The sequence below is a fragment of the Lytechinus variegatus genome, chromosome 8 (genome assembly GCF_018143015.1).
Source record: "Lytechinus variegatus isolate NC3 chromosome 8, Lvar_3.0, whole genome shotgun sequence".
In the NCBI taxonomy this organism is placed as follows: Eukaryota; Metazoa; Echinodermata; class Echinoidea; order Temnopleuroida; family Toxopneustidae; genus Lytechinus; species Lytechinus variegatus.
This window is the reverse complement of record NC_054747.1, coordinates 23,093,349-23,114,355: the sequence shown is the minus strand read 5'-3', so window position 1 is coordinate 23,114,355 and position 21,007 is coordinate 23,093,349. Positions and strand designations below refer to the sequence as shown.

At 35.8% G+C, this 21,007-nt stretch overlaps 1 protein-coding gene across 1 annotated transcript in view; it reads right to left on the bottom strand.

Moving 5' to 3' along the window:
• The window catches only part of LOC121420181 (gastrula zinc finger protein XlCGF57.1-like), a 38,208-nt gene extending 18,275 nt beyond the window's left edge, over positions 1 to 19,933 (bottom strand). The window contains exon 1 of the mRNA XM_041614729.1: positions 19,852 to 19,933. The gene's annotated coding sequence lies outside the window, so the exon portion shown is untranslated. The remainder of the gene's footprint in view (positions 1 to 19,851) is intronic.
• Positions 19,934 to 21,007: the final 1,074 nt, after the last annotated feature.

Sequence of the window (21,007 nt, the reverse complement as noted above, 5' to 3'; positions counted from 1 at the left end):
GTAAAATCATAAGTTTGCTCTAATTAATAAAATAATGCCCCTAAAATGCTACTTTTTGTTTCACATAATCTAGATAGGCATCTGATCAAATTTATTTTTTAAAAAATTCAACATCACATTTATTTTCTTAAGTATTCTATTGTTTTCTAAATTTCTTATGTATTTCTCTGTTTTTCGACTTTTTGTTTTTTATTGTTTTTTCAATGGAAATTGTCAGGGACTTCATTTTGACCATAAAAAAGAAAAATTTAATTGATTTTAAGCAGTAAATGGAAAAATGATACAATTTATGAATTTTGACTAAAAACACTATTTGCATTGGATTTGTACATAAATTCACGTTTTTTAGTTATTTTGGGTCTGCATGCACTTGCGAAATGTTGCGTAATTTCGAATCCGCATAACCGGGAGTCACAATTTTGGTCTCAAATGTTGCGTGAGACTCGAAAGTAAAAAGTCAGCGAGCGACGCGGTCAAAAGATTTCAAGCGGCGGGTTTATCGGGAAAAAATGTTGAGGGGGGGGGGGCTGAATCAGCCCCCAGTCTTTTTAGGGTTAAGTCGCTCGTAACTTACGAACAGCTTAATGAAACGTCCCCCAGGTCTTCCGGCAATTCAATTGGCAAAATTTGATTCCCGTCAAAGTTGACCAAGCACGGGCCACGGACCGGTTTTTTAAGGGGGGGCTGACCATGCTAATAAACACAATCATAAATTTCAATTTTTTTGTACATGGTTTTAGAAGAAAGTGGGGAAGCCCCTCAGCCTCCGCAGCCCCTGCCTAATTTAAAGTACAAGTCCAACCTGACAAAAACTTGAATTGAATAAAAAGAGAAAAATTCAACAAGCATAACACTGAAAGTTTCATCAAAATCTAATGTTAAATAAGAAAGTTATGATGTTCTAAATTTTCGCTTCATTTCACAAAACAGTTATATGCATATCTCGGTCAGTATGCAAATGAGACCGATGACATCACTCACCCTTCTTTTGTATTTTATTATATGAAATATGAAATGTTTTGATTTTCTCGACATTGTCATGTGAAATGAAGTTTCATTCCTCCCTGAACACGTGGATTTCCATTATTTTAACATTTTGTGCTTCAGGCAAGGAGGTCCTAATCATCAAATTCGTAAAAATTGAAATATTGTCTAATTCAGACAAAAGAAATAGTGAGTGAGTGACATCATCAACTCTCTCATTTGGATGTAACTGGCTCGTTCATATAACTGTTTTGTTAACAATAAGCGAAACTTTGAAATGTCATAGCTTTCTTATTTTACATCCGATTTTGATGAAATTTTCAGCATTGTGCTTGTCTGATTTTTCTCTATTGATTCAAATCAACATTTTTTCTGAGGTGGACTTGACCTTTAAATAAAAACATTGTACTTACATATTCATCATGAACTTTTGTTCAAATTACTTACTTTTGACATTTAATTTATGATCTTTGGATTATTTTCCTTATTTTCTATTTTTAATTACTAATTTTCATAATATGAAAATTAATTTTCAGGCATTGGAATGAATTGGACTTGACCTTTAACTTCCCCCTAGAACATGAGTTTAATGTTTCATTTCATTCATCTGAAAAGGTCGATTTCTTTTGATCTATTTCTACTATAATCTCAGTTGGGGGAATTTGTCATGTTCATTGTGAGGCTTTTACAAACTTTACTAAAACAAAATAATAAAGATAACGTAGATCATTGGTATGATTGGAGAAGATTTAGAAGATGAAGAATTGTAAAAATTAGATTGATAATTAACGTATATCAATGTCAAGTTTGACAACTATTCGCCCGGAGGTCAAAGTGAAGGTCAAAATGATACAACCTTTTTCATATTTAATTCAATTGGTCAACTCGTATGGCGCAATGGCCGTCTGAAAGTAAGGTCACGCCCATTTTTGTCAAAACAAAAAGGGCGGGTTGTAGCGCGAGAAATGATGGGTCGTTTGCACTGATCCTTACATTGTTACATACTTTAAAGGAGAAGTCCACGCCAACAAAAAGTTGATTTCACTGAAAGGAGAATGAAACTATTGGAACAAGATAGCTTGTGTGAAAACAGAAAAATCAAAGAAACAGATCAACAAAAGTTTGAGAAAAATCGGACAAATAATGAGAAAGTTATGAGCATTTGAGTATTGCGATCACTAATGCTATGGAGATAGCAAATTGGCAATGCGACAAAGATGTGTGATGTCACTTGTGAACAACTCTCCCCATTACTTTAGTAAATATTTCACTTGAATTGCCTCTTTTATCACATCTATCCATAGATCATGTGTTCTTTCTACATGAGGGCATGTAATACATATTTTTTTAAGAATACATCATGGATAAAGAGTTTGTATCATAAGAAAAAGCAAAAAGAGACATTTTGAGGGTATTTTATAGTCCACCAAAGGGAAAGTTGTTCATCAGTGACATCACACATCCTTGTCGCATTGCCAATGGGAGGATCTCCATAGCATTAGTGACTGCAATATTTAAATGCTCATAACTTTCTCATTATTGGTCCGATTTTTCTCAAACTTTCTTTATTCTTATTCTTTGATTTTTCTGTTTCTACACAAGCCTATTTGTTCCAAAGGTTTCATTCCCCTTTAAAAGAGAAAATTTATTTTATGTGGTATTTGATTTACTCATTTTAGTTAAATTTTTGATACTTGTAAGCAATTATTTCTTATATATCAGCATTATATACACAATATCGAGAAATATTTTAACTGGGTCAGGCTCTGGTGTCGGGAATTTCACTCATGTATGCAAGTGAAGTATTCACCTTAAACTTGGGTGTTTTTCATTATTATGTATATATGGAAAACTGCTGTTACCAGGGTGAAACTTTTAAGCGACAATCACAAACCATACTTAGTTAAAATGAATACCTGTTGCTTACATCCAAATAAATATGAGCTTCCATTTGAGTATCGCTGCAAATCTGGTGTTATTTTCACAGACATATTGTTCAGGGTAAGCCATTTCTTGTTTAAAATAAGGTACTTGGAAGCCATATTTCTTGGACATCAGTATTGTATTTATCTTAATATCTCAGACTCTACATGGGTTTATCAGTCTAACACTATCATTTGGTTTACCATCAGTTCGTCCACCCACCATTTTTTCTGAATAACCAATTGGTTTAATTGCCATACCATTTGGTCTAATTTGACTAAGTTTAATAAGTGTTAATCGGACAAAATGAAGGAAAAGAAAATTGGTATTAGACCAACTGGTTATGAGATGAAATGGTCATAGACAAGCTGTTGATTAGAAGATTATTGGACCAAATGGTTGTTAGATATTTCGTTGATGGACCAATTGTCATTTGACTAAATGAGGTAGGCCATGATCACAGTGGACGAGTTGGCAATAGATGAATAGGCAATTTATCCAAATTGTATCTCTGTATTTGTTAACAGACATTGTAACTGGTTTCATAGTTCTTTGACCAGACACGGAATGGGGGGATGCCAATTCTGAAAGCCAAATTACCTTTTTTTAGCTTGTCAAACTTTTGGGAAAGCAATCCGCACCCTGTAAGAGTAAAATCCAACTTGTTGTATGTTGTATTTACAAGAATACACCACACACTGTATTCTTAAAGGAAAAAAAGTTTTGTTACGCGATTTCTTGAATTTATTAATAAAATATTTGTAACTGAGTTCATAATTGAAATGTGTATTTGATTTATCGTTTAATGTGTGTGACTGTGTGTATGGGTGTTTGTGTTTTGTCTGTTCTTGACAAGTCTTGGACCTACAGTCAATCTTGCAATCGTAAAAATATTGGAACTGATCAACCCATGATTTGATTTCTTTAATATTTTGAACTAAGCTAGGTTAACTGTACGTTCGAGTTGTGTTTTCATGTACAATTTCATATGTAAATCATCACGTCAAAATAAGTCAAAATTCCGTCATTATGACATCGTAGTCGACTATTAAAGACCTTAAAATCATGTCCAGATGACGTCTAATACTGGTCATAAATATGTTATAAAGTGACTATTAATTACGTCATAAAGATGTAATAAGTGACCACTAATGTCATCATAATCACGTCAATATACGACGTCAATCTGACGTATAATACTGGTAATGAATACGTTATAAAGACGTCATAAAGACGTTGTACGTAACCATTAATGACGTCATAATCAAGTCATAAAGACGTGTAATACTGGTCAGGAATATGGCGTAAAAACGTCATAAAGACGTCGTATTCGACTTATTAAGACGTCATAATCACGTCATTTTACGACGTTGATATGACGACGTGCGTTGGTGCAAATAGTTGACTTTAAGACGTCTTTTTACGACGTCAAAACGACGTGATACTCGTCGTAAAATGACGTCTATATGACGTCTTTTTACCCAGTTTTTGCTATCAGGGTTATATAGCATTAGTGATCACAATATTCAAATGCTGATAACTTTCTCATTTGTCCGATTTGTCTCAAACTTTCATTGCTTTGATTTTTCTGTTTTCACACAAGCTATCTTGTTCCAATGATTTCATTCTCCTTTAAATTGCATGCGATCAGTAGCGCCGATCAATGACGATGCGATATTTTGAAATCGGCCGTGAATAATACGTGAGGAAAAAGATATTGGTCCAAAATCTTAAATTATGAGGATGACCAGGGGATGGACACAGAGTGAAATACCGGTGTAGAGTAAAATATTAAGTTATTCATCTTTCCCTTTATTGTTTTTCTTTAATTTTTACAATAAACCACCATTTGATCCCACCGTTGTCACGCGATATAATATATCCGAAAATGATTCACCGTCCCGAAGTTCGGGTAGGTGAAGCGTAGCGTAGTTGAGTAGCGGAATTGAAGTGGAGCCTGCACGGACTTCGCCCGAGGTAACCATAGTCCACTTGTTCACTGCTACCACCCTGCATGTTGGGAATCTACATGTACAGGTAGGACTATGGTATGCCAATTGTTGTACAGAGCACACACTTTAAAAAATCAGTAAAATATCACTTTTGTGACAAAAATTACTAATTTCCATATAGTTGCAATTTATTTTTCATTAGTAACTTAGGAATAATTTTTGTATTCACCAGAGCGCTCAAAAACTTGAATTTTGGGCATATTTCTTGTACGCCCCCTATTGATGGAAAGTAATATGGCAAGAAAATTTTCATTTTTTTATCTATATTTTTAATTAAGAAAAATATGATTTAAAGAATCAAATTTAAATAAGAGCCAAGTTGTATGAATAGGTGTAATGAAAACTGTCATTGTAAAAAGATCAAGTACCGGTATTTGCCCCAAACAAAAAGAGAAAATAAGCCAAACATTGCCATGCACACAACAACCTACATGAAGCACAGACACTTAACGATCGTGGCCGAACTGATGTCTGTATTATGGACTTCAGTAAGGCGTTCGATACTGTACCGCACAAAAGACTCTTATTGAAAATCGATAACCTTGGTATTAGAGGAAAAACCAAAGCCTGGATTGATACTTTTCTTACTAATCGAAACCAGAGAGTTATACTGGATGGTCAAACCTCCACTAATGCTTTGGTGACCTCTGGGGTCCCGCAGGGCACAGTCCTCGGCCCTCTCCTGTTTCTTGCATAACGATTTACCAGACCAAATTAATGCCAGGGTAAGGATGTTTGCTGACGATGTTATATTGTACAGAAATATTTCCTCAACTGAAGACTGTGATCTTCTTCAAAGTGACATTAACAAATTGTGTGAATGGCAAAATATCTGGCAAATGCAATTTAACACATCAAAGTGTTTTATTATGCATGTTACACACAAGAAGAAAATTACCCCCTATAAATACCATCTGGGGAACTCTGAACTGGGCATCGTTGACAGCTATCCTTATCTAGGCGTTCATTTGTCAAATAATTTGTCTTGGACTAATCATATACAACCGTTAACAAGGCAAACAGTATACTTGGATTGTTGAAACATAATTTATGGAATTGTTCAACTCAAACTAAAGATATCGCCTACAAGACTCTTGTGCGGCCTAGGCTGGAATATTGTAGTTCCGTGTGGGATCCCCACCAGAAAAATCTTCAAGATAAACTTGAAAAAACTCAAAGAAGAGCAGCACGATTCGTATTTAACAAGTATCAACGCACAAGTAGTGTTACTGAAATGATGAGTATTCTAAAATGGGATATTCTCCCAAGACAAGAGAACAAGTAGCCGGCTCATATGTTTGTTTAAAGAAATACACAATATAACTCCATGTAATATAAATCAAATCACTTCCAAAGCATCCTCCAGGCCAACAACTAGAATTACCAGACAGTCTCATGACTTAAATTTCAACATAATCAGAGCAAATAAGGATAGTTACAAATATTCCCTTCTACCCTCGTACAATTGTAGAGTGGAATTCACTTTCTCCCACTACTAAAAATGCATCTGACCTAGCTGCATTTAAGAAACAGCTAACTAAAAGAAGTATATAACGGCAGTGATTCCTTGAATGGCCTGCACATCTATAGCCTCTTTGAGGCGTTCAAGTGCAGTATTCACAAGACAAGACAAGACATGCATATTTTGCCACACATGGAGATATAACTGAGAACAAGGTTATATCATAACCCACATATGCGAAGGAATATCAGTCGTATGCACGCGACACACATGACACAGTTAACTTTGCTGGGCTTTTGCCCACATAAAATATTACTTAAAATATCACATTCTGCTATGACACCGAATCATTTCGATCCTTCCGTGACTTCTCCTTGAAGTTTCTTTTAAAAAACATGTATATTTTCTTGATCTTTAGTCAAGATTTTACGGAGATGAAAACTGCTCAGCGCGGATATCAATTTTCGCCTAAAGAGGGCGCGCGATTTATATTCATCAAAGACACGACAAGGGTAAAACTAGGCACCTACACTACTTCTACACGCAAATCGACGCAAGGCATTACGCGAAGTCCGTGAAGTGTCCAATCTTTTCATTGTATAGACTTTGGGATACCGTATACGTATTATTGACGTTCGTTACAGCTTGTACTGCTGGTTTCTTTCCAGGCACGTATATTATTTTCATTTTTATTAGTCATCTTTTCAAATTCATTGCAAATAAGTGTTATCATCACCAATAATAATCTTTAATTATGTTTTTGAAGGTATTTCATTCATTGGTGCCCATAATTAGTAAATTAATCATAAGGATTGCGCATTCAAAGAATTTAGATAGTTATAAAATTACCGAGGAGCTGAATCAAGGTTGTGAAATTATTAGCGCCACCAACGGGCTTCCTTGTATTTCCGTGGAAGAGACAAGCAAAGTCACTTTCGAGGCCGAGGTAAGCGAAATTTGCTTTTTTTTAATGATTATTATTTTCATATTTCTTTAATCTATTGCTACTTACCGGCAAGAGCCCCGGTGCGTAGCGAGAAGGAGTTTCGGCAAATATTACTTCAGCAATGAAGCGATGTTTGCCGACTACTTTGAAATCCAGGGTCAAACACGGTCTATTGTACGAGGTTAGTACATACTAACCTCGTACAATGTGTGAATGATCATAACCTTGTTCATTAAATGAGTGTTGCCAATTGCCACCCTTAAACTACAAGGCCTTTAATAATTTGACACACATGGAGATATAAATTATAACTGAGATTGAGGACAAGGTTATATCATATTCATAACCTTGTTCATTGAATGAGTGCCATACTATGACTCCTACCTTAGGATTCCCTACAGCTAGCATGAGGCACGATGGCAATGAACAGAGGCAGAGAGCTGGCTGCCCCGGGGCGGGGGGCTAGGCTGTCTGACTGAGCTAGGCCTAGGCCCACTCATTCAATGAACAAGGTTATGATATAACCCCCCCCCCCCCTATTGGCGGAGCAAAAAAAAGAAAAAAAGGGAAAAAGAAAGGAAAAAAGAAAAGGAAGGGAAAAGAGAGGAGAAAAGAAAAAAGGCAAACATAAGAGGAACATGATTGAATAAAATAACATGAGGGGAAGACTTTGAAAATAATTTTTTGAAAAATTTATTTGTTAGGATATAAAATTTTCGCTCGCGCTTCGTGCTCTTATTGTCTTTTAGGGTTTTTGCATATCTTGCTCAATATGGAGCTTGAAATATCAAACTTTGAAGTCAATATACAAAACATATTTCAGCTGGGAAATTGAACTTTCATTATTTTGTTTGATTTTAAAAAAGTGCTCTGTAAAAATGTCTGTGTTATGGTCTGAATATTATAATTTTCTGCTTGCGCTGTGTGCTCGCAACATTTGATTTGTCAGGTACCTAGTATTTTCCTGTATTCCATAAAGTTCTCAAAAAGTTCCCTATTCAGGTCAGATTGTCAAAACGTATAAGCTAGCGCTGCACGCTAGCATTTTGATTAGTGAGTTATGTATATCCCAATATTAATTCTAAATCAAACTACTTTGATGACAGTTTATCAAAAATTTCGGCTTGCGATTTCCGCTCGCATTAATAGATATCATGCATTTTATGCATAATTACAAAAGTGCTTTAAATATCCAGTTTTCAGGCCATAATATTAACAGATTTCGCGCTTTCATGCTTAGGAAGAGAAATAGGAAGATAGTCATCATTTTCTTATGATGACATAATGCCCTTATAGAATGTCCCGGTCCTATGTAAAAACAAATAATAAAATACATCAGCTCTTTTTTAACTGTCATCCATCACAATTCACAATTTTCCCACAAAGTGTTTGCAATACAGAGCTTAAATTGACCCTTTGTTAGATCGGAATATCATATATTTTTAGCTCGCGCTTTGCGCTCGCTTTATTGATTTTCATGATAAGGTGCTTAGAATACCCAAATTCTAGGTCAAAATCTAAAACACATGTTAATTCAGATACGCAGATTGTTCTCTATTTAAATCATTATCCAGTTTCAGATCACAATATCAAAAAGTGTCTGCTCGCGGATAAATAACTTATCCTTTTCATGATTTACAAAACATGAATAGTGTCCAGAATTTTTCCGCTCGCGCTTCGTGCATGCTCGCATCAATAAAGTTTAGTTTATATACCTTGAGTCCTTCCAAGATTACAAAAAGTGCTTAGCATTTCCATTATTCAGGTAAAAAAAGGTCAAAGTTTTTCAGCTCGCGCTTGCATTATTAATGTAAGGAAGATCCCCACTTACTCATCCTTTTCATGATTTACAAAACTAATTGAATAGTGTCTTGTTCAGTAGGTCTAAATGTTTAATTATATACCTATTCTGTTAAACAAAACGTGCTAGGAATTTCCATTCCTTAGGTAAAACTGTCGAAAAATTTCGGCTCGCGCTTTGCGCTCGCATTATTTGGTTTTTACAAATGTGTAACGTCTTCATGGCTAATTGCAAAGCAAGTATTTAACAGTACCTTTTCCATCACTTCATTTCTGCTCACTCTTTATACGTTCGCAGTAATTATTAAATTGCATGTACATCTTTTTTTTCAGGCAAACATTTCAAAGAATGTTCAAAATTTTAGGAAAAATTGAATAAAGATTTCCAAAAAATTTAGCTCGCGCTTCGAGTTCGCATTATATTAATAATGGTTTTGGTATTGCATTTGTTTCATAAGAATAAAGCTAAAAAGTGACCATTAGGTCTACCCCTTTAAAAAAACAAAAAAAATCCCGGCAAAAATCATATTCGAGCAGCTGATCGGGGAAAATATGGCTGAAAAAATTTCCGAGCCCCCCCTATTGGCGAAGGCTGGATCCACCCCTGGTCCTACCTGTAGATTCCCCACAGGCAGGGTGGTAGCAGTGATTGAGTGAACAAGTGCCTAGCCTAGGCCTACGCTTACTGCGGCAGCCCGAACACGTAGAACACGTGTCGAGGCCCGGAAATCAGGGTACTAATGGATAATTCGTTTTTCATACCCGTTCAGCGTACAGCGAAAACGGAAAATCAGTACGTGGTTCGGTCTTTGAAAACAAAAAACGAAATCACAGCGTGAAAACCCGTGCTGTGATTTCGTTTTTGTTGATCAAAAACAGAATATTGAAATCAGAAATGTTTTGGGCTCTCTCTGATTTCTCATTTTATATTTGTGTTTTTATGTATCAAAAACAAAACCAGAACACGCTCTCCGCTCTGTGATTCCGTTTGTAAAAACGAAAACAGCGAAGACGAGATCAGAGACTCCCTTTTCCAGTCCCTGCAACGTGATTTCGTTTTTCGTACAACCTACAACCTACAGGCATATTAAAGAGCGCCCTCCAGGAGGTGAGGCAAGTTTCAATGGAGGTTTTAATAAACTGTACCACACATATTATGTTGAAGCCAGTTTAAAAGGAGGTGAGGCAAGTTTCAATGGAGGTTTTTTTTCAAAAGAATAAACTGTACTACACATTATAGTGAAGCCAGTTTAAAAGGAGGTGAGCTAGGCAAGTTTCAATGGAGGTTTTTATAACTGTACTCTAAATTATGGCGAAGCCAATTTGAATGGAGGTAAGACAAGTTTCAATGGATCGAGGTTTTCTAAAAAGAATAAAATAAACTGTACCACACATTATGGTGAAGCCAGTTTAAAAGGAGGTGAGGCAAGTTTCAATGGAGGTTTTTTTTTCAAAAGAATAAACTGTACTACACATTATGGTGAAGCCAGTTTAAATGGAGGCGAGGCAAGTTTCAATGGAGGTTTTTTAAAAAGAATAAACTGTACTACACATTATGGTGAAGCCAGTTTAAATGGAGGTGAGGCAAGTTTCAATGGAGGTTTTTTTTTAAGAATAAACTGTACCACACATTATGGTGAAGCCAGTTTGAAAGGAGGTGAGGCAAGTTTCAATGGAGGTTTTTTCAAAAGAATAAACTGTACTACACATTATAGTGAAGCCAGTTTAAAAGGAGGTGAGGCAAGTTTCAATGGAGGTTTTTTTCAAAAGAATAAACTGTACTACACATTATGGTGAAGCCAGTTTAAATGGAGGTGAGGCAAGTTTCAATGGAGTTTTTTTTTTTTAAGAATAAACTGTACCACACATTATGGTGAAGCCAGTTTAAAAGGAGGTGAGGCAAGAATAAACTGTACTGCACATTTTGGTGAAGCCAGTTTAAATGGAGGTGAGGTAAGTTTCAATGGAGGTTTTTATAACTGTACCCTAAATTATGTTGAAGCCAATTTAAATGGAGGTGAGGCAAGTTTCAATGGAGATCATTTTTTTAAAAGAATAAACTGTACCACACATTATGGTGAAGCCAGTTTAAAAGGAGGTGAGGCAAGTTTCAATGGAGTTTTTTTTTTTAAAAAGAATAAACTACCACACAATGTGGTGAAGCCAGTTTAAAAGGAGGTGAGGCAAGTTTCAATGGAGGTTTTTTTCAAAAGAATAAACTGTACCACACATTATGGTGAAGCCAGTTTGAAAGGAGGTGAGGCAAGTTTCAATGGATCGAGGTTTTCTAAAAAGAATAAAATAAACTGTAACACACATTATGGTGAAGCCAGTTTAAAAGGAGGTGAGGCAAGTTTCAATGGAGGTTTTTTCAAAAGAATAAACTGTACTACACATTATGGTGAAGCCAGTTTAAATGGAGGTGAGGCAAGTTTCAATGGAGGTTTTTTTTTAAGAATAAAATGTACCACACATTATGGTGAAGCCAGTTTGAAAGGAGGTGAGGCAAGTTTCAATGGAGGTTTTTTTCAAAAGAATAAATTGTACTACACATTATAGTGAAGCCAGTTTAAAAGGAGGTGAGGCAAGTTTCAATGGAGGTTTTTTTCAAAAGAATAAACTGTACTACACATTATGGTGAAGCCAGTTTAAATGGAGGTGAGGCAAGTTTCAATGGAGGTTTTTTTCAAAAGAATAAACTGTACTACACATTATGGTGAAGCCAGTTTAAATGGAGGTGAGGCAAGTTTCAATGGAGGTTTTTTTTTAAGAATAAAATGTACCACACATTATGGTGAAGCCAGTTTGAAAGGAGGTGAGGCAAGTTTCAATGGAGGTTTTTTTCAAAAGAATAAATTGTACTACACATTATAGTGAAGCCAGTTTAAAAGGAGGTGAGGCAAGTTTCAATGGAGGTTTTTTTCAAAAGAATAAACTGTACTACACATTATGGTGAAGCCAGTTTAAATGGAGGTGAGGCAAGTTTCAATGGAGGTTTTTTTCAAAAGAATAAACTGTACTACACATTATGGTGAAGCCAGTTTAAATGGAGGTGAGGCAAGTTTCAATGGAGGTTTTTTTTAAGAATAAAATGTACCACACATTATGGTGAAGCCAGTTTGAAAGGAGGTGAGGCAAGTTTCAATGGAGGTTTTTTTCAAAAGAATAAACTGTACTACACATTATGGTGAAGCCAGTTTGAAAGGAGGTGAGGCAAGTTTCAATGGAGGTTTTTTTAAAAGAATAAACTGTACCACACATTATGGTGAAGCCAGTTTGAAAGGAGGTGAGGCAAGTTTCAATGGAGGTTTTTTGAAAATAATAAACTGTACCACACATTATGGTGAAGCCAGTTTAAAAGGAGGTGAGGCAAGTTTCAATGGAGGTTTTTTTTCAAAAGAATAAACTGTACTACACATTATAGTGAAGCCAGTTTAAAAGGAGGTGAGCTAGGCAAGTTTCAATGGAGGTTTTTATAACTGTACTCTAAATTATGGCGAAGCCAATTTGAATGGAGGTAAGGCAAGTTTCAATGGAGGTTTTTAAAAAGAATAAACTGTACCACACATTATGGTGAAGCCAGTTTGAAAGGAGGTGAGGCAAGTTTCAATGGAGGTTTTTTTTTCAAAAGAATAAACTGTACTACACATTATGGTGAAGCCAGTTTAAATGGAGGCGAAGCAAGTTTCTATGGAGGTTTTTTAAAAAGAATAAACTGTTCCACACATGGTGAAGCCAGTTTAAAAGGAGGTGAGACAAGTTTCAATATGGAGGTTTTTTAAAAAGAATAAACTGTACGTACCACACATTATGGTGAAGCCAGTTTAAAAGGAGGTGAGGCAAGTTTCAATGGAGGTTTTTTAATACGAATAAACTGTACCACACATTATAGTGAAGCCAGTTTAAAAGGAGGTGAGGCAAGTTTCAATGGAGTTTTTTATAACTGTACTACAAATGATGGTGAAGCCAATTGAAAAGGAGGTGAGGAAGTTTCAATGTGTAGGTTTCTTAAAAGGAATAAATTGTACCACACATTATGGTGCAGACAGCTTAAAAGGAGGTGAGGCAAGTTTCAATGGAGGTTTTTTTAAAGAATAAACTGTACGTACCACACATTATGGTGAAGCCAGTTTAAAAGGAGGTGAAGCAAGTTTCAATGGAGGTTTTTTAATACGAATAAACTGTACCACACATTATAGTGAAGCCAGTTTAAAAGGAGGTGAGGCAAGTTTCAATGGAGTCTTTTTTTTTAAAGAATGAACTGTATCAAGACATAAAAGGAGGTGAGGCAACTGTGCACTAAATTATGGTGAAGCCAGTTTAAATGCAGCTAATAAGGCAAGTTTCAATGGATCGAGGTTTTTTAAAAAGAATAAACTGTACCACACATTATGGTGAAGCCAGTTTCAAAGGAGGTGAGGCAAGTTTCAATGGAGGTTTTTTAAAAAGAATAAATTACCACACAATGTGGTAAGCCAGTTTAAAAGGAGGTGAGGCAAGTTTCAATGGAGGTTTTTTTTTCAAAAGAATAAACTGTACTACAGCATTATGGTGAAGCCAGTTTAAATGGAGGTGAGGCAAGTTTCAATGGAGTTTTTTTTTAAGAATAAACTGTACCACACATTATGGTGAAGCCAGTTTGAAAGGAGGTGAGGCAAGTTTCAATGGACACACTTGAAAAGGCCATCTTGTAGCTTCTCGTCAACTTCTTGATTCACGATCACGCACGTGGTAGTATAAAAAAATGCCTGAACTGTATGTACTGACTCGATGCAGGCGCTGCGTTCACGTGTATAATTATCGTAAAGGGTGCTCTATAATATGCCTGTAGCTCGTACAAAAACGAAATCACGGTGCAGGAAGTGGAACCTCCATTGAAACTTGCCTCACCTCCTTTTAAACTGTCTGCACCATAATGTGTGATGAGCATGATCGGTTCATCACGGACGGACATTTGATAGATTTTGAAAGTTTTGAAGGCTTGAAACAAATTAGGAATAAGATGAACAAGGTTCCTTTGTGTTTTATAGTGAAGGGTAGGACATAGTATGCTGAATGATTAAAAAAGTTTGTTGCCATGGTTACCTACAAACACAGGTATCCACTAAATGTGCCATATCACGGACGGACAAGATAGAAATGTGGTTTTTAGAATTTTTGTACATTTTTATTGTTTCTATCTAAACAGCTTTACATGGACCAATTATTGTTAATGCACCTAACACTCGGGTATGTTAGCTTCTATGTTCAGCATATTGAATTCTTAACCAATATCAAACTTCCGAGAGAATTGCAAATATTTTCCATCACGGACGGACATCACAGACGGACATCACGGACGGACACAATTAAAATACAATGGAAGTACTCTGTAAACAGTTCTTAGTACTTTTTTGGTAAACAAATGCAATTGTTTTGATGATTTGTACATATTTTAATAATATTAAACAGTATTAGTTGCACAATCAAGTTGCTACAACTTGATTTAAGATGTAGCAACTTGATTTCTATGCTAGACGCACAGTATAATCTAGACATACGATTGCTCTTAACACATTTCTTGTCAAAATCGAACATAAAGAATAGGTGATGTATAATAAAAAAAAATAAAAAACATAAAAAGCCATTGATATGCAGGCAGAAAGGAGCAAATTCACATGACAGTCCTTTTACTTTCAGAAGATGTTAGTATTCATAGAGAATTAGCAAGTGAAAAGACTTTAAATGAAAAATTGACATCCTGGTTCTTCCCGCATATATTTTTTACATAGTTTTTGTGGCTCAACTTACCCCAGACGATGGCACAACTTACTCCACAGATGGGGCAAGTTGAGCAATTTGACATCCTTTTTTTCAAAGGTCACAATGACATTCAGCGTGGGGGTAGAAAGTTATATATAGGTGAAAAATATTTCCCAAGAATCAAATTTAAAGGTAAGGTACTTATTTCTACAATATTACTAGTCATATCAATTCTAACGTGCAAAATGCAAAAAGTGGCACAACTTACCCCGCCTTCCCCTATTGTCTTTTTAAAGTGTAGAATACAAGTAGGTTCAAAATCAACAGCTAGTTGATCATTGATCATGTTGATACAAGTATTTTTATGATCATGATGATTTTAGGCATTAATTTTCCAAAAGCAAAGATGTTTTTTTAAGGTCCAAAAACTAAATCTAAAAGATTAACAGGTCACTGATCCTTATGCTTGTTTGTTGGATCAACACTTGTCAGGGGCTCTCTTTAAATCCATCTTTTGCATATCAAAGCGGAGACACCCCATAACATCAACAGCCCTCATGTATTTAGGCCCTGACCGAATCCAAAATTGAAATTGATATTACAATCCAAAGCTTAACTTCTAAACACTGCAGTGCAAGCTTTATGCATTTTCACAGTTTACCAGATAAGCGATTTGCTTAAAATTAGCTCCAAAATGGACTTCGAAAAAAGGTATTCATGTAATTTTCACAAACCTATGTTCTGTTAGAAGCATTGTGAATCCATAAGTTTGTACATGGAAAAATTGATTTTTCTGCTTATCAGATTATGCATTGCATTCTACTTCTTCTCCATCACTTTCTGCAAGCTTGAATTGATGAAATCTACAGCTTTGGACTTGTTCTTGCCATACTTTGTTTCCCGCTTTTTTGGCATATACATGTACATGTAGCTTTTCAACTCTACCTGCATTCCAATAATGCTTAACAATTTTCCTGACAACAATATAGCCCCAATAACGGCCAAACAAAGATATCACAAAAAATTGTGAAGAGTTGTAGGCTTATTCCATTTGAGTTCTGAATAATTCTCAGAGCCATTTTTCACTGCAATTAGAAGCTAAAATTAAACTCATAATCTGCTCAGCAAAGTTTCTCATTTGCATATATGAATCTTTCGACAAGTATTTCACTCGTCCGTCCGTGATGAAATTAATGTCCGTCCGTGACCATTTTTCATTGATTTATTAAATGCATAAAATGTATGGATTTTAGCTATGTTCAAATAAAATGATGAACAGTGTCCAGTGAAATACTTCTACACACTTTTATTTCTGTTTCTATTCTGATAAAGAATAAAAAGCTGAATCCATAGACATTATCCTAATAAAAATGATCACGGACGGACATTAATTTCATCACGGATGGACGGAAATGTTAACATCTACAAGGAAAGTTTACTTCCCATATTTTTTTCCTACTAATTTATGTTTGATGATAGATTAATGTTCAGAGTGCAAGACCATTAAAAAAATTGGAGTAACTTTGAAAACAATAAAACTAGAGTGAAATGAATTTGAGTGAATTAACTTTGTCCGTCCGTGATCAAATTAATGTCCGTCCGTGATCATTTTTGACTGAGTTTATGATATGGATAAAATGTATGGATTTTAGCCATGTTCAAATAAAATAATGTACAGTGTTTAGAGAGATACCTCTAAACCTTTTTATTTTTTATTTCTACTCTGATAAAGAATAAAAAAACTTTTCATCTTTTTTTCCATCACGGACGGAAATTTCAAAATGGAAATGTTAACACCTACCAAAAAAAATTAGTTCCCAATATTTTTTTTCTACTATATTATGTCTGATAATAGAGAAATGTTCTGAGTGCAAGAACATCCAAACCAAATAAGAGTAACTTTAAAAACAATAAAACTAGAGTGAATTTAATTTGAGTAGAAATGTCCGTCCGTGATGAGAGGTAGCAGCACCCCCATGAATAAAATGGACTATTCCGGTACTTTCGGAATCATCAATCTTCATGAAACTTAGTTTTTTGAAACCTGAGATATCAAAGATTATTTTAAAAGCAAATTTGATAAAAGTACCTTAAAAAATTTTTTTCACCTCAATGCGAACCCTTAACCGATCATGCTCTGGTACAGTTTATTCCTTTAAAGAAACCTACATTGAAACTTTCCTCACCTCCTTTTCAATTGGCTTCACCATCATTTGTAGTACAATTATTAAAAAAACTCCATTGGAACTTGCCTCACCTCCTTTTAAATTAGCTACACCATAATTTGGAGCACGGTTATAAAAAAAACTTCCTTTAAAACTTGCCTCACCTCCTTTAAAATTGGTTTCACCATAATACCAGTACAGTTTTTTTCTTTCTAAAAATCTCCATTGAAACTTGCCTCACCTCCTTTTAAACTGGCTTCACCATAATGTGTGGTACAGTTTATTCTTTAAAAAAAAACCTCCATTGAAACTTGCCTCACCTCCTTTCAAACTGGCTTCACCATAATGTGTGGTACAGTTTATTCTTTAAAAAAAAAACCTCCATTGAAACTTGCCTCACCTCCTTTTAAACTGGCTTCACCATAATGTGTGGTACAGTTTATTCGTATTAAAAAACCTCCATTGAAACTTGCCTCACCTCCTTTCAAACTGGCTTCACCATAATGTGTGGTACAGTTTATTCTTTAAAGAAAAAACCTCCATTGAAACTTGCCTCACCTCCATTTAAACTGGCTTCACCATAATGTGTAGTACAGTTTATTCTTTTGAAAAAACCTCCATTTAAACTTGCCTCACCTCCTTTAAAACTGACTTCACTATAATGTGTAGTACAGTTTATTCTTTTGAAAAAACCTCCATTGAAACATGCCTCACCTCCATTCAAATTGGCTTCACCATAATTTAGAGTATGTTATAAAAACCTCCATTGAAACTTGCCTCGCCTCCATTTAAACTGGTGCCGCTTCACCATAATGTGTAGTACAGTTTATTCGAAAAAACCTCCATTGAAACCTGCCTCACCTCCATTTAAATTGGCTTTACCGTAGTACAGTTATAAAAACCTCCATTGAAACTTGCCTAGCTCACCTCCTTTTAAACTGGCTTCACTATAATGTGTAGTAGGCCTACAGTTTATTCTTTTGAAAAAAAACTCCATAATTGAAACTTGCCTCGCCTCCTAGCTTTTAAACTGGCTTCACCATAATGTGTGGTACAGTTTATTCTTTTTAAAAAACTGAGCTCCATCGAAACCTGCCTCACCTCCATTTAAATTGGCTTCAACATAATTTAGAGTACAGTTATAAAAACCTCCACTGAAACTTGCCTCACCTCCTTTTAAACTGGCTTACCACATTGTGTGGTAGTTTATTCTTTTTAAAAAAACCTCCATTGAAACTTGCCTCACCTCCTTTCAAACTGGCTTCACCATAATGTGTGGTACAGTTTATTCTTTTTAAAAAACCTCGATCCATTGAAACTTGCCTTAGCTGCATTTAAACTGGCTTCACCATAATTTAGTGCACAGTTGCCTCACCTCCTTTTATGTCTTGATACAGTTTATTCTTTAAAAAAAACTCCATTGAAACTTGCCTCACCTCCTTTTAAACTGGCTTCACCATAATGTGTGGTACAGTTTATTCGTATTAAAAAACCTCCATTGAAACTTGCCTCACCTCCTTTTAAACTGGCTTCACCATAATGTGTGGTACAGTTTATTCTTTTTAAAAAACTGAGCTCCATTGAAACCTGCATCACCTCCATTTAAATTGGCTTCAACATAATTTAGAGTACAGTTATATAAACCTCCACTGAAACTAGCCTCACCTCCTTTTAAACTGGCTTCAACATAATATGTGTGGTACAGTTTATTAAAGTCTCCATTGAAACTTGCCTCACCTCCTGGAGGGCGCTCTTTAATATGCCTGTAGGTTGTACGAAAAACGAAATCACGTTGCAGGGACTGCAAGGGAGTCTCTGATCTCGTCTTCGCTGTTTTCGTTTTTACAAACGGAATCACGGAGCGGAGAGCGTGTTCTGGTTTTGTTTTTGATACATAAAAACACAAATATAAAATGAGAAATCAGAGAGAGCCCAAAACATTTCTGATTTCAATATTCTGTTTTTGATCAACAAAAACGAAATCACAGCACGGGTTTTCACGCTGTGATTTCGTTTTTTGTTTTCAAAGACCGAACCACGTACTGATTTTCCGTTTTCGCTGTACGCTGAACGGGTATGAAAAACGAATTATCCATTAGTATGATGGGGGACCTAAAGCTACGCACTTTGTTTTCAAACAATAAAAACTGTCCCTATTTTAATATTTTAACAAATTATATTTCACTAATTTGTGGCAAACATTCTAAAGATCATTAGCCAAGTAGAAAATATCACAAAACTCACTAATACGAAAATCCCGTCGTGTTTTTCGAACACCTCTTGATTTCGCCGCCCGATGTAGAAGGGGTCCTAAAGCTACGCACTCGATTTATCATGCAAAAAAATAGTATTTCCTGTGCCTCAATTTCTAAAATATATTCAAATTATTATAGGATAAAATGAAATTAAAGCGAATATAACTCCAAACTTCCTAACAGTTGTTGGTTTTCTCTGCATTTAGAGATTTACTGCAGCCTCTGTAGAAAAAAATTAATAGGAATTGTTCATCACTCTGCAGTCACAGTTCCACACACAGAGTGCGCATTTGCCATTGAAAACTGCATGCGCGATGAGTGGTGCGTAGCTTTAGGACCCGCGCAGCTTTAGGACCCCCTACCATACCCTGATTCCCGGAGCAAGGCCTACGCCGTCTTCGGAGGGGCGGGACGGCCCGGGCTCAGAACGGTACCGTCTACTGTACGGTACCGAGTTTCCACCAGCTGCATATCATCAACAGTACCGTAAAATATGACAAAGCCGGGGAACAAAGCCCTAGTTTCCAATTTCTTTTTCTACCTCAAACCACAAGGAGCTTACCACATAATAAACTGGAGGCAGTTCCTAAGAAAGACGACCAAGTTGAGATAGACAAAGCTTGTTGCCTGTTGGTGTTCCTCTGCCAAGCGCCAGCCCTCCCTCGGCCCTCCAGAGTCCAGGCCAGTCTCCTCAAGGCCCTATATAAACAAGGTTGCGACAACAGGGGTCAAAGGTCAAATTTGAAGGATCTCGAATAGTTCCAACCGGGCCTTTTTGTCGACTGCTACCATTGGAAATGCGTGCAAAATTTTGGATCACTTTTTATAATTATATCGAAAATTGACGTTAGAAATTTATTTTAACGCTGCATGTTCATATCAATATATTAGCGACCACCTAAATTTATCAAATTTGTACGATCTCATAACAAAATACGTGAATATCGTTGATTTGAAAAATGGCAACCGAGTTCGTCGCACGCCGTAAATGCTCACTGCTCCTGTAGCGAGCGGGACGGTGCACTAATTTTCCCCGGAACTGTCGGGCTGGATGTAAGGCTTTGCTGGTCCCCCACGGGTCGTTTGGAGAGCGAGAGGTGAGATGTACCGGTATGTCATGTGTTGCCATAAATATTAGTTTCATATCCTAAATTCTTATTGTAGATTTTGTGCCGTTGTTAATTTAGCTGAATTTGATTTTTTACCAGAGCACTCAAAAACATGAATGATTTGAGCATATCTTTGTGCTTGTCTTTAGTTTGACTGTTTGAGTTTGACTGAGTGGGACCTTAACCTTAATGTCCTTATTTATTTTTTATTTCTGATATTTAAATAGGCCACAGGGCGGCCCATATCATCAAATTGGTGGTTTCAATGTGGCCCTATTAACAAAAATGAACAGCAAAAAATGTTACTAGATCTATTAATAATACAAAATAGATCATCTAACAGATCTATTTGGTATGCAGTGAGTTAAAATAAACATCGCAAAATGTACAGGCAAAAAATGTACGCAAACATGTTATGAGAAAGATCATTGGTACCTTAATTGGGAATTATGTTCATTTAATAGTAAAATCAACTTTGACAATTTGAATCAATCTTGTGAATTTTGAAGATTTTGAAGATGAAACGTATATTGCCTATTAATTGATGGAAAGTGAGATAAGTGCTGTGCAGAATGCAGATATTCAATTCCACTAACCTTATTTTTAATA